This window comes from Cryptomeria japonica, chromosome 8, assembly GCF_030272615.1.
Source record: "Cryptomeria japonica chromosome 8, Sugi_1.0, whole genome shotgun sequence".
Classification (NCBI taxonomy): Eukaryota; Viridiplantae; Streptophyta; class Pinopsida; order Cupressales; family Cupressaceae; genus Cryptomeria; species Cryptomeria japonica.
Window position 1 is genome coordinate 435,724,968 of NC_081412.1, and position 12,057 is coordinate 435,737,024.

Below are 12,057 nucleotides of genomic sequence, written 5' to 3' on the forward strand. Positions count from 1 at the left end.
TCTCCCCAACCTGCAACCAAAGATATGATCATACCGGAGCACAATAGATCAATCACCAGAACACTGAACACTGAAAACTAATATCCATACCAGAATCCATAACTCAATCAAGTCACCACATAGCATCATGAAGTCAATAAAGAATGAAGAATCTCTAGTTGATTTACCATAGAAAATAGATAAACCAACCAAATCAACTCACTACAAACACTGGATCAATAAAACAACTCTTCGCAACACCAAAACACAGGAATATGTTGACATCAATGACAACAACGTTGTTGGCTATTTGGAGGAATTGATTATGTGTTACACTGATGTTTTGTAATTGATGTCAACATTAGTGATTTGGATGCTTTACCGACACCCTTCTAGTCCAAGTAGGCTGAGTGGTTTCTGGTTGGTTTGGATCTAGTATAATCTGGTAGGCTTTGGTATGGTTTGGTTATGGAATTGGCTTACTCATGTTCACATTCATTCAATTGGTTTTAGTCTGGTGATCGGATTCTATCCTGACTACTTGGAAGCTTGGCTTGTGGTTCCGGCGAGGATTTCACCGACAGAGATTTTGATGAAGATCTCTAATGATATGCATAAGTGGTGTTGGTGTAGCTTCTAGTGGATATTCAGGATGTTGTTGGTGATCATGTTTGAGACTTGGCGGATGGAGATCATTGCTTTAGCGAGTGTACCTATATTGGGTCCTGGTTGATCTAGGTTATGGACCGGCTTAATGTAACATGTGGATTGGACCTCTCAATGTGTTTCTGAGATGTCTTATGTGCTGGATATTATTTGTTTGCTCTAAGGCCGACATGTTTTGTAATTATGTATCTGTTTTATTGTTTGGTGGTCGACCTGATTGTTTATGGTCGAGGGTTCATATATATTTGATGTAAGATCTCATTGTAGATCATCATAGATATAAGGTCAGGGAATGGATATAGATATGTAATTTGTGAATAATGTAATATCATTCAGGCAGAGGATTTGGGCGATCATTTAAGATCAAATTGGGTTTATGTAAGAGGATTTAGTCCTCCGGTATTGAGCTTAACCGGAACTGTACTCAGGCATAGAGATGCTATCTTTGTAGTTTAAACACTTCTTCCAAATTATAGTCTAGATTTCTATGTAGCCAGTGAGACTCCTTTTGTGATTAGCATTGTGCTCTAGGGTGTTGGCCTTCTTGCAAGTGCAGGCCCCTCAATTATAATCACATACTTACTACAAAAGTATTATCTGACTGTGGGTAGGCTTCCCATTGTGGTTTTTCCCTTTACTGAGTTTTCCATATATAAATCTTGGTGTCATGTGGATGGTATTTATTCTATGATTATTATTTATGCTTAATTGGTTTAACTACTATTCCGGTATTTGGTTTAAGAATTCCAGTATTAATATTTTGGCTTCTGGTATTAAAGTTTTAATTGTTAAATGTTTACGTAATATTTGACAACTGATTCACCCCCACCTCTCAATTGTCTTCTGGTTATTTGAACTGTCTAACAATTGGTATCAGAGCATTGGTCCTCTATGCAAAAAGATTAACCACTTGAAGAAGATCCTATGGCATCTTATAGTTCAAGTTCATCCAGTTCATCTAGAGCTATCTTTCAGAGAGATATTTGTAGGCTTGATGGAATAAATTACATAGTATGGAAGATTCAGATGGAGACTCATATGAGATATCTTGGCAAGGAGATTTGGGAGATCACATAGAATGCTGTTACACCTCATAATCCAGCATCTGGCAATCCTCCTCTATCAAACCTAGATAAGGAGCTTGAAAATGATTGTAGAGCAAGAGAAGCCCTCTTGTGTACACTTTTTGACCAACAAATAATGGGATTGACTGACAAATCACGTGGAAAGGCTTTATGGAATAAGTTGGAGATTCTTAATGAAGGTGACCCTACAGTGAAGATTGCTAAACTTGATGGTTATCGGGTGAGATATGAAAACCTAAAGATGGAAGAAGATGAAAGGATTACTGCTTTTATGGAAAGGGTAAATGAGATTGTTATGGGAATTCAATGTTGTGGTGGAACTCTGGGTGAAGATGAAGTTGTTTCTAAAGTTTTGAGATCCCTACCACTAGCTTACAAGATGAAGGCTACTACTATTATAGAGTTGAGAGCAATGGATAATACATCTATCAATAGAGATACCTTGGTTGGGAAATTACCTACTTTTGAGCTTGAAGAATTTGGACCTTTTGGAGCTGTGAAGACTGAACCTATTTTTCATGCATCTGCATCAGCAACCGGTAAGCAAGATTGGAAAGCTTTATATGTAAAGGAATTGGATGATATGAAGAGAGAAGATGATGAGTTTGAGAAACTTGAAGCACTATTTTCTAGAAGAGTACCTAAAGGACCAATAGGAAGTAAGTATGAAGGAAAAGCACCTTTTAAATATTTTGCATGTAATAAGATTGGTCATTTTTCATCTAGATGTCCTAAAAGTAATTCAATATTTGAAGAAAGAGTTAGAAGATCTTTTAAGCCTAACCCTGGATATCAAAACAAGTATAAGTATAGGAAAAATAGAGATAAATTATGCTAAATAGTTGATGAGGAAGGCATTACTGATTCTTATGATGAACCGACATAGGACTCTGCTAGTGGTTCTGATAATGGGAAGGAATGGGTGTTTCTGGCTATCAAGGAAGATGTTTTGGCACTAGAAGAGAATGTACCTGAAGAGAAGGCACTTGTTGCTAAAATTAAAGACAAGGATGAATGGGTAATTGATAGTGGTTATTCACATCATATGACTGGAGATAAAGGGAAGTTTCTATCTTTGCAAGAATTTGATGGTGGTCTAGTTAGATTTGGAGATGACAAAGCATGTATGATCAAAGGAAAATGAACTATATCATTGGATGGTAAGAACAGTACTGACAATGTTTATTATATTGAAGGCTTAAGGAATAATCTTTTGAGTGTAGGACAATTGGTGGATAAGGAAAATGCAAAATCATTAACGAATCTGGTTTGGAGATTACAACCGATTACACAGACAAAAGGTAATATCTTTCATTTTAATTCCGGTGAGAAGACATGTTTGATTGCACAAATTGATGAGAGTTGGCTATGGCATAAAAGGTTGTGTCATGTGAATTTTGATTGCATTGTGAAGATCAACTCAACTAAGGCAGTTAGAGATATACCTAAGATTGTGAAGCCCTATAATCTGGTATGTAAAGAATGTCAAATGGGTAAATAGGTCAGAACCTCTTTTAGGAGTATACAAGATAAATCTAATGATGTTCATGATATTATTCATATTGATTTGTGTGGCCCTGCTAGAGTTAAAAGTTTTCAAGGTGACAGATATTTCATGCTAATCATTGATGATTATTCTAGAATGATGCGGGTTACTTTTCTAATGGAAAAATCTGAAGCATTTAAAAAGTTTAAAATATTTAAGGCTAAAGTGGAAACTAAGAGAGGATTTAAGATTAAATGTTTGAGGTCAAATCATGGTGGAGAATTCACATCCGGTGTGTTTAATAACCTTTGTGAGAAGCATGGTATAAGAAGACAATTTTTCTGTTCCCTAGACACCTCAGCAGAATGGAGTTATGGAAAGGAAGAACAAAACTATCTTGGATTCTTCTAGAAAAATGATGATGAAAGCTATTCTACCTCATATCTACTAGAGAGAAGCAGTGAGCATAGCAGTTTATACATTCAACAGAATAAATATCAAAGGAGAAACTGGTAAGACACCTTATGAATTATGGTTTGGCAATACACCTACAGTTAAGTATTTCAAAATCTTTGGTAGTAAATGTTATATCAGGAGAGGTGATATCATTGGCAAATTTGATCCTAGATGTGATGAAGGCATATTTCTTGGTTATTCTAATGAAAGCAAGGCATATAGATGTTATAACAAGAGATTACAGAGAATAATGGAAAGTGCTAATGTCAAAGTGGATGAGCTAAATAGAGGTCAAATTAGAGTTTATGAGAAGGAACCGGCGGTGAAAATGATTATATCTAAACCGGTAGCACCTTTACCAGAATAGAGTTTTGAACCAGTTACTCCAATAGTATTAGGAAATTCTACAGTAACTGAAGAACCAAGAAGAGGAATAGAGATTCAAAAGACTCCTAGGTATGTGAGATTGAAACATTAAGAAGATTAGGTCATTGGGGATAAGAACAATGGAGTAATGACAAGAAGAAGAATAGAAACTAATGAGGTATGCTTAATTTTTCAAGTTGAACTGGTATCAATAATTGAGGCATGTAAAGATGAAAATTGGTTGAAAGCTATGGAAGAAGAAATAGATCAGATTGAGAAAATAACACATGGATTTTGGTTCCCCGAACTAAAAATAAGAATATTATTGGAACTAAATGGGGTTTTAAGAATAAATTGAATGAGGATGGTCAAGTTGTAAGGAATAAGGCTAGATTGGTTTGTAAAGGATATTCTCAGAAAGAAGGAATTGATTATGGAGAGACTTTTGCACCTGTAGCTAGGATTGAAGTTGTAAGATTATTTCTTGCCTATGCTACCCACAAAAACTAAAAGGTTTATTAGATGGATGTTAAGTGTGCATTTTTGAATGGGGATCTGGATGAGGAAGTTTATATTGAGCAACCTGATGGCTTTTCACTATCATATGATACAAACATGGTTTGTAGGTTAAGGAAAGATTTATATGTTACTACTTATCAAATTGCCATTAGTTTTATATACAAAGTCATTCTATATACTCTAGTCGGTTACCACTACCGAAATATTTAGTCAGTATGAACAGCCTAGTCGGTTACAGAAGGAAAACAGTCACAAAGCCCAGTATACACCGAGCTGTCTACCGAGTGTTATTTCATGTCTACCGAGCCGTAAAGATAATACACCGAGTGAAATGTGTTACTAGATTCATTGAACCTGGACACACATATGATAACGTGTTACAAGATTGAGGCACACAGAACCGTTATCACATTGGAAATTGCACATACAGATTTTGTATAATTTTGAGGTCATCTAACCAATGAAATATTTTGCATGGTTATTTATTCAAGAAATCATGTTTGTAAGATCGAAGCAATGAATCAGATCACTGACATAAGAAGTCTATTTATATAGCATGAATTTAGGGTTAGAAACAGGTGTGAATGTGAGAAATGTGTGTACATATGTGTATGAAGCAAGACTTATGTGATACATGAGAAATCACAGAGTATTATGATTGTTACAAAGACACAAAGGTCACCGAGAAGGTTATCAGAGAACAGTCGAGGAACAGAGTAAACATAAGGGTTTACCGAGTTACTTTATGAGTTACTGAGGTATGCTATAGGCAAGGTAATCTTATTTTGAGCACATAGAATCTGCTACAGCATTTTAGATGTAAAGTTGCAGATATTTGTAATGATTATATTGTAATATTTTTGAAGTTGTAAGAGAAACCTTTAACAGGGTAAAAGACTCTAACCAAGTCTATAAATTGTAAATCCTTTAACCAGGTGCTACACTTATATAGTGTTGTATAAATCCTTTAGTAAGGTAGATCTAACTGATCTTAATACTCCTAATAGGGTAAGCTATCAGAAATAGCTAAATGTAGCTCTAACCGAGCACTCTTTATTATTGCAGTAGTGAAGTTGTGGGTGCCATCCCCATCGCAGTTTTTCTCTCTAACCAAGAGTTTCTGCGTGACCAAGATATATGTGTTATGGAGTGAATCATGTATGAATGTTATCTATTTATTATAGTTTTGTTTTATATTATTGCACTATTCTGTTTATGCATAATAGTAAAGATATTGTTGAGAAAAGGATTTGAAGTACTGATTCACCCCTCCCCTCTCAATACATTAGCTTTCCATATTGGGCCTAACATTATATGGATTGAAACAAGAACCTAGAGCTTGGTATACAAGGTTGGATAAATATCTTTTGAAGATTGGATTCACTAAAGGTGATGTTGACATTAATCTATATTATAAGATCACTAATGATGATATACTATTTATTGAAGTATTTGTTGATGACATTATTTTTGGAGGTGAAGATAAGTTATGCATGGAATTTTCTAACATTATGAAGAATGAATTCAAGATGTCTATGATTGGGGAGATGAAATTTTTCTTAGGTTTGCAGATTACTCAAACTGATAAAGGTATTTTCATTTGTCAAAATAAGTATGCTAGGGAATTGTTGAAGAAATTTGGTATGGAAGACTCTAAACTGGTAAGTACTCCTATGGTTACAAGTGAGAATTTGACAAGAAAAGATGTTTCTACACTGGTAAATCCTACAAGATACAAATCTATGATTAGAGGTTTGCTTTATTTGACTCAGACTAGGCCTGACATAATGAATGTTGTTTGCATTGTATCAAGATTTCAGAGTGATCCTAGAGAAAATCATGTGAGTGCAGTGAAGAGGATTTTTCAGGTATTTGCTAGGAACAACTAAATATGGTTTATGGTACCCTAAGGATGATGACTTTACATTATGTGCATATATAGATGCAGATTGGGCTGGAGATGTTGATGACTAGAAGAGCACATCCGGTGGAGCTTTCTTTCTTGGAAAGAAGTTGGTTTCATGGATCAACAAGAAACAATCATGTACTTCTTTATCTATTGCTGAAGCTAAGTATGTTACTGCTGCTACTAACTGTACACAAGTTTTATGGATGAAGAAAATATTGAAGGATATAAAGGTGGATTGTAATGAACCGGTAGTTATTCACTGTGATAACTCTACTACTATTGATATATCAAAGAATCTGGTATTTCATTCTAAGACAAAGCAAATATCTATCAAGTACAACTTTTTGAAGGAAAAGGTGGAAGCGAATGAAGTTAGACTAGTTTATGTGAACACTAAAGAGCAGATTGCAGATAGCTTCACTAAACCTTTGCCTAAGGAATCATTTGAGTACTTTAGAGATAGATTTGGAGTTTCTGCCGCTCCGGTAGAGACTTGATTGATGTGGTTTGGCATCAGTCTTGTATGCATTATCAAAGATATTTTTCATTCTGACAATGATGTGGCGATGCTACTACTCAGAGGGAGTAGTCATTTTTGTGATTCAATGGTTTATGTTTTTGCTTTGATATTTTTGTTAGATTTCTAGCATTGATGTCAAAGGGGGAGAGATATTAATGTGAAAAAAAACTTAAGGAGTTGTATATGTTAGGGGGAGAGATATATGTGTAATTCAAAGGTTTAGTAAGATATCATTCATAGGGGGAGCTTTGTCTTTGGTTTAGAACTTCATTGTCATATTATCTTGGAGAGTCTATTGGATGTCTTCCATTGGGGGAGACTTGTTTGGCAATTCTTGGCACTTGGATGTTTTTCACATCTAGTGTTGCCATCAATGCCAAAGGGGGTGATTGTTGGCCATTTGGAGGAATTTATTATGTGTTTCACTAATGTTTTGTCATTGATGTCAACACTAGCTATTTGCATGCTTTACCGACACCCTTCTAGTCCTGATAAGTTGAGTGGTTTCTGGTTAGTTTGGATTCGGCGTAATCTGGTAGGCTCTAGTATGGTTTGGTTATGGAATTGGATTACTTAGGTTCATAATCAATTAGTTGGTTTTGGTCTGGTGATCGGATGCTATCCTGATTGCTTGGAAGATTGGCTTGTAGTTCTAGCAAGGGTTTCACTGACAGAGCTTTTGATGAATGTCTTTAATGATATGCATAAGTGGTGTTGGTGCAACTTTTGGTGGATATTTAGGATGTTGTTGGCGATCATGTTCAAATATCTTAACTGAAACTGTACTCAGGCATAGGGGATGCTATCTTTGTAGTTCAAACACTTCTTCCAGATTATAGTCTAGATTTCTATGTAGTCACTGAGACTCCTTTTGTGATGAGCATTGTGCTCTAGGCTATTGGCCTTACTACAAGTGCAGACCCCTCAATTGTAATCACATACTTACCGTAAAAGTATTATCTAATTGTGGGTAGGCTTCCCATCATGGTTTTTCCTTTTACCGAGTTTTCCACGTATAAATCTTGGTGTCATGTGGATGGTATTTATTCTATGATTATTGTTTATGCTTAATTGGTTTAACTGCTATTTTGGTATTTGGTTTAAGCATTCTAGTATTAATGTTTTGGGTTTTGGTATTAAAGTTTAATTGCTTAGAAATGTTCTAGCAATCTATGTCAACTGATTCACCCCCCCCCTCCCCTCTCAGCTGTCTTCCCGTTATTTGAACTCTCTAACAAACATATCCTAGCAGCAACAATATCCAACAATTTATTTTCTTGAAAACATAGTTGCATCCTTCAAAGGTGGGAATGGTCAGTTTATGTATCATCAAATTTCCTTGAGTGGTTAGTCTCACTATCTAGGAACCAAAGCTCTAATACCAATTTTTTAATATTTTAGAGAAATGAGAGGGGAGGGGGGGGTCAATCATTTGTATATTAAAATTATATTAATTTTCCCACATAAATAGATACATAAACATAAACTTCAGATTACTTTAACCATGAACAAATAATAACATGAAAGCACACACATATAAAACACTAGGTATGACATGGAAAACCCAAGAAGAAAAAAATAGCAGAGAACATTCGTTCTCAATATGAAAACACTTGATAGGGTGACACTGGTTTAGGTGATTTTTACAAGATAACTCACTACTAGAATTTTTCACTGTATGTGGGCTTACTGCTCTGCTAAAATTGGAGGGCTCACTTCTTGGAGGAAGAAAGAAAGCATCCACCATAAAGGAACAACTACCAAACTACTGTAATGTAAGAAATAACCTTAGGTTCACTACCATCAATACCAAACAATATTAGCAAAATAACCACATTGATCAACCACTTCGCATCAAAGATAAATCTTCCTTTTACAATCAACTTCCTTATATATAAACCTTCTTATGATATTACATTATAACCATACTATATATATGTTGATCTCTGGAATAGATTTTCCAAGTCGGCCGAGGAGATAATAAAGCTCAATTCCAAATAGGTCTTCACCAAGTATTCCTGTGGTGGAAATGAATGAAAATTAGACCCCACAATGAAGAAACAACACATTATCTAAACGCTGCAATCACCAGACCAAAAGATATAGCATCTGGGGTTACTGGACAAGGAAAGAACATTGCCAAAAACACAATTTTGGAGCACATCAACACATGCTAAATTGAAATAATAAAGATACACACATGAATAGAAAAAATCCAAAAATGCAATAGGAGAACTAAAGATGCGAAGCAATGTGGAGCTTGAGAAACTTTGCTAGTCAATCATCATCATCACTGCATAGACTTCTAGAGAACACCTTCTAGACCAGAAAACCATGAAAGAAGAATCTCAAAGAGATATCCAACAACTTGCCAACATATTAGGAATATATTTGCAATAAGTCAAAACATCCAAAGAAAAATGAAATAGTGTAACAAAATTAGCATGTTGACATCAATGACCACCAATTCGATACATCAAACAACTTCACATTTGCAGCAACTATATGGTACAATAAAAAATTGAGGCTTGAAGCTCAGATCTAATGAACAACTTTTAACCAAAATGGATATTTCCATTGCATTTAAAAGACCAAAAAACCACCATTTCAAATAAAATAAGTTAATTTTAGATTAATTTAATTTTTTGGTTCCTCTTTTTTCTCAAAGGGTCATGCTTGTAGGCCAAATGTAACATTATTTTCTAAAATTCATAATCTTTGATCTAGGAGTCATTATTTTGCACACAAAAAATAGTTAGAAATTTGGTTTTTGTATGCATTATAATAGTATAAGTTTCAATATTAAATCTTAATATTGGTATTTCAATCTACACTTTTAGCTTTGAAGCTCATAATGTTTTTCCTATGTCTTCAATTTTTTATGATTCATATGATTTTGGAAAGGAATTGAGGAGCTCTATTAATCCATCTATGCACTCTTTTAAATTTATCCCTAGGTACTTTTAAATTTATTATTTATTTCTATGTTTTTATTATTGAAGATTAATTGGACATGTTCATACTTAGGAAATTTTTTCTTTGATCAGATCACTTTAATTTAGTTTTATAATATGCATTGATGTCAAATTTCATCATTTGACGATATATCATTTTTTTTTCTATTTATCCTTTTGTGATAAATCCACAAAATGAAAAATATGAGTCCTAGCAGAAAGGAATCCTAACACATCTTATGTGGCCAATGCTTTTGCATTATCTTTATTGAATTATACCTAAACCAAACACACTTTGGGAAAAATCATTTTTTGGTAATAATAATTATCATGTTATAGGATTGATTGCTATTGTAGACACCTAAAATTGTCCCAATGCCTACAAATGTAATTTTACTAATTTGTATATTAATTAAGTAAATAATTTTGAATATTTAATTAATCTAACACCTCTTTTCTAAATTCAAATTCAAATATAAAATCTCCCTTTAGACTCATAATTAAATAATTTATAATTACTTAATTATCTTATCAAGTTTTTTATAACTAAATAATTTTTTTAATTATTTAATTATTTGATTTTCTAAACATATTTGTCTTTAACTAAATAAAATATTTAGTTTATTTAATTATCTTTCTCATGCACTTGATTAAATATTTTGTAATTATTTAATGTTAATTAAGTCTTCAATTACATATCTTTTCTAAAAAGAAAATCTTCATTTTATTTATTTATCCACTCAACTTGGTTTCTTTCCTCAAAATTCAAAAATGAAAACAAATACCTTTATATGTTTTATTTGATTTTTGAAATAAATCAATATGGAAACTTATTTTATTTTCTCAATTTCAAAATGGAAAATAAGACATGCACATCTAAAAATTAAAAAAATTTCATTCTCTTTTATAGTTAAAGTTGCCATCTATCTTATCTTCATCTTCCCTCATCCAATCTTGGTCATTCATCCTTGTAGGATGAATTCAATCTCCACCTTTTAATCAACCGTTAATCTCTATTTAAACTCACATCTTTTCTCATTTCTATTAATCACATCTTTGATATCTTCTTATCATTATCATATCCTGAGGTTTAATTTTGTAGGTTTATGCACACATAATAAATCTGAGATCATTAAAGAAGAATAAGAAGGACAATGGAGGCTTGGAAAATTAGATGCAAGATTGTTTGGTTTGTATTTTAGTTTAATTGGATTTTCAAATTTGTTTTCTTCATTGGTTGAATAGGAATTAGCATTGTAATTCAAGTTAGTGGTTTCTTTGCTTCCTTTCCAATTTTCTATTTGCAATTTTTGGTGAACTCAATGTGAACATGCTTCTTTTGATGGATTTTTGTGAGTTTTTTGTGTGACAAGTTATCTCTAACACTCTCATACTATTTGTGACACACTTGTAGGATTTTTCATGTTCTAGTTGATCTTACAGTGCAATTGGCCTAATCCATCTAAACTATCTTTGCATGCATCATATCTAATTAAATGGGTTAATAAATTTTCATATTATGCAAACATGCATCCAAATTAGATTAATCACCATGCAAATTCTTACTTTTCTTAATTAGAATGGACAATTGATATATATATATATATATATATATATATATATATATATATATATATATATATATATATATATATATATATATATATATATATATATATATATATAGGTAATTGGCCAAAGCCTAAATAGCTTTTGACTGGAGCTATGAACCAATGGGGCCACAGTAGGGGGGCCCATCCCCATTACATATCTTTGAATTATTATTATTATTATTATTGTTATTATTATTATTATTATTATTATTATTATTATTATTATGTTTGATTAGATTGACCCCAAGACCTTCCCCATCCTATGGAAGGCCAAGAGTCATAGCTTAGAATTCCACTTTAGATGTCCCTATTGGGAATTGAACTTGGGTCTCCACAATGAGAACCCAATGTTTTAACCAGTTAAGCTCAACCCCTTGGACAAATGGACAATTGATCTTAATCTAGATTAATTAGGGGGTTAATTTGGATAAATTCTCATTTAGATTAATTTAGGAGGTGAATGGGAAACAATCTAAGCCAATCATACAATCAATTTATTTAATT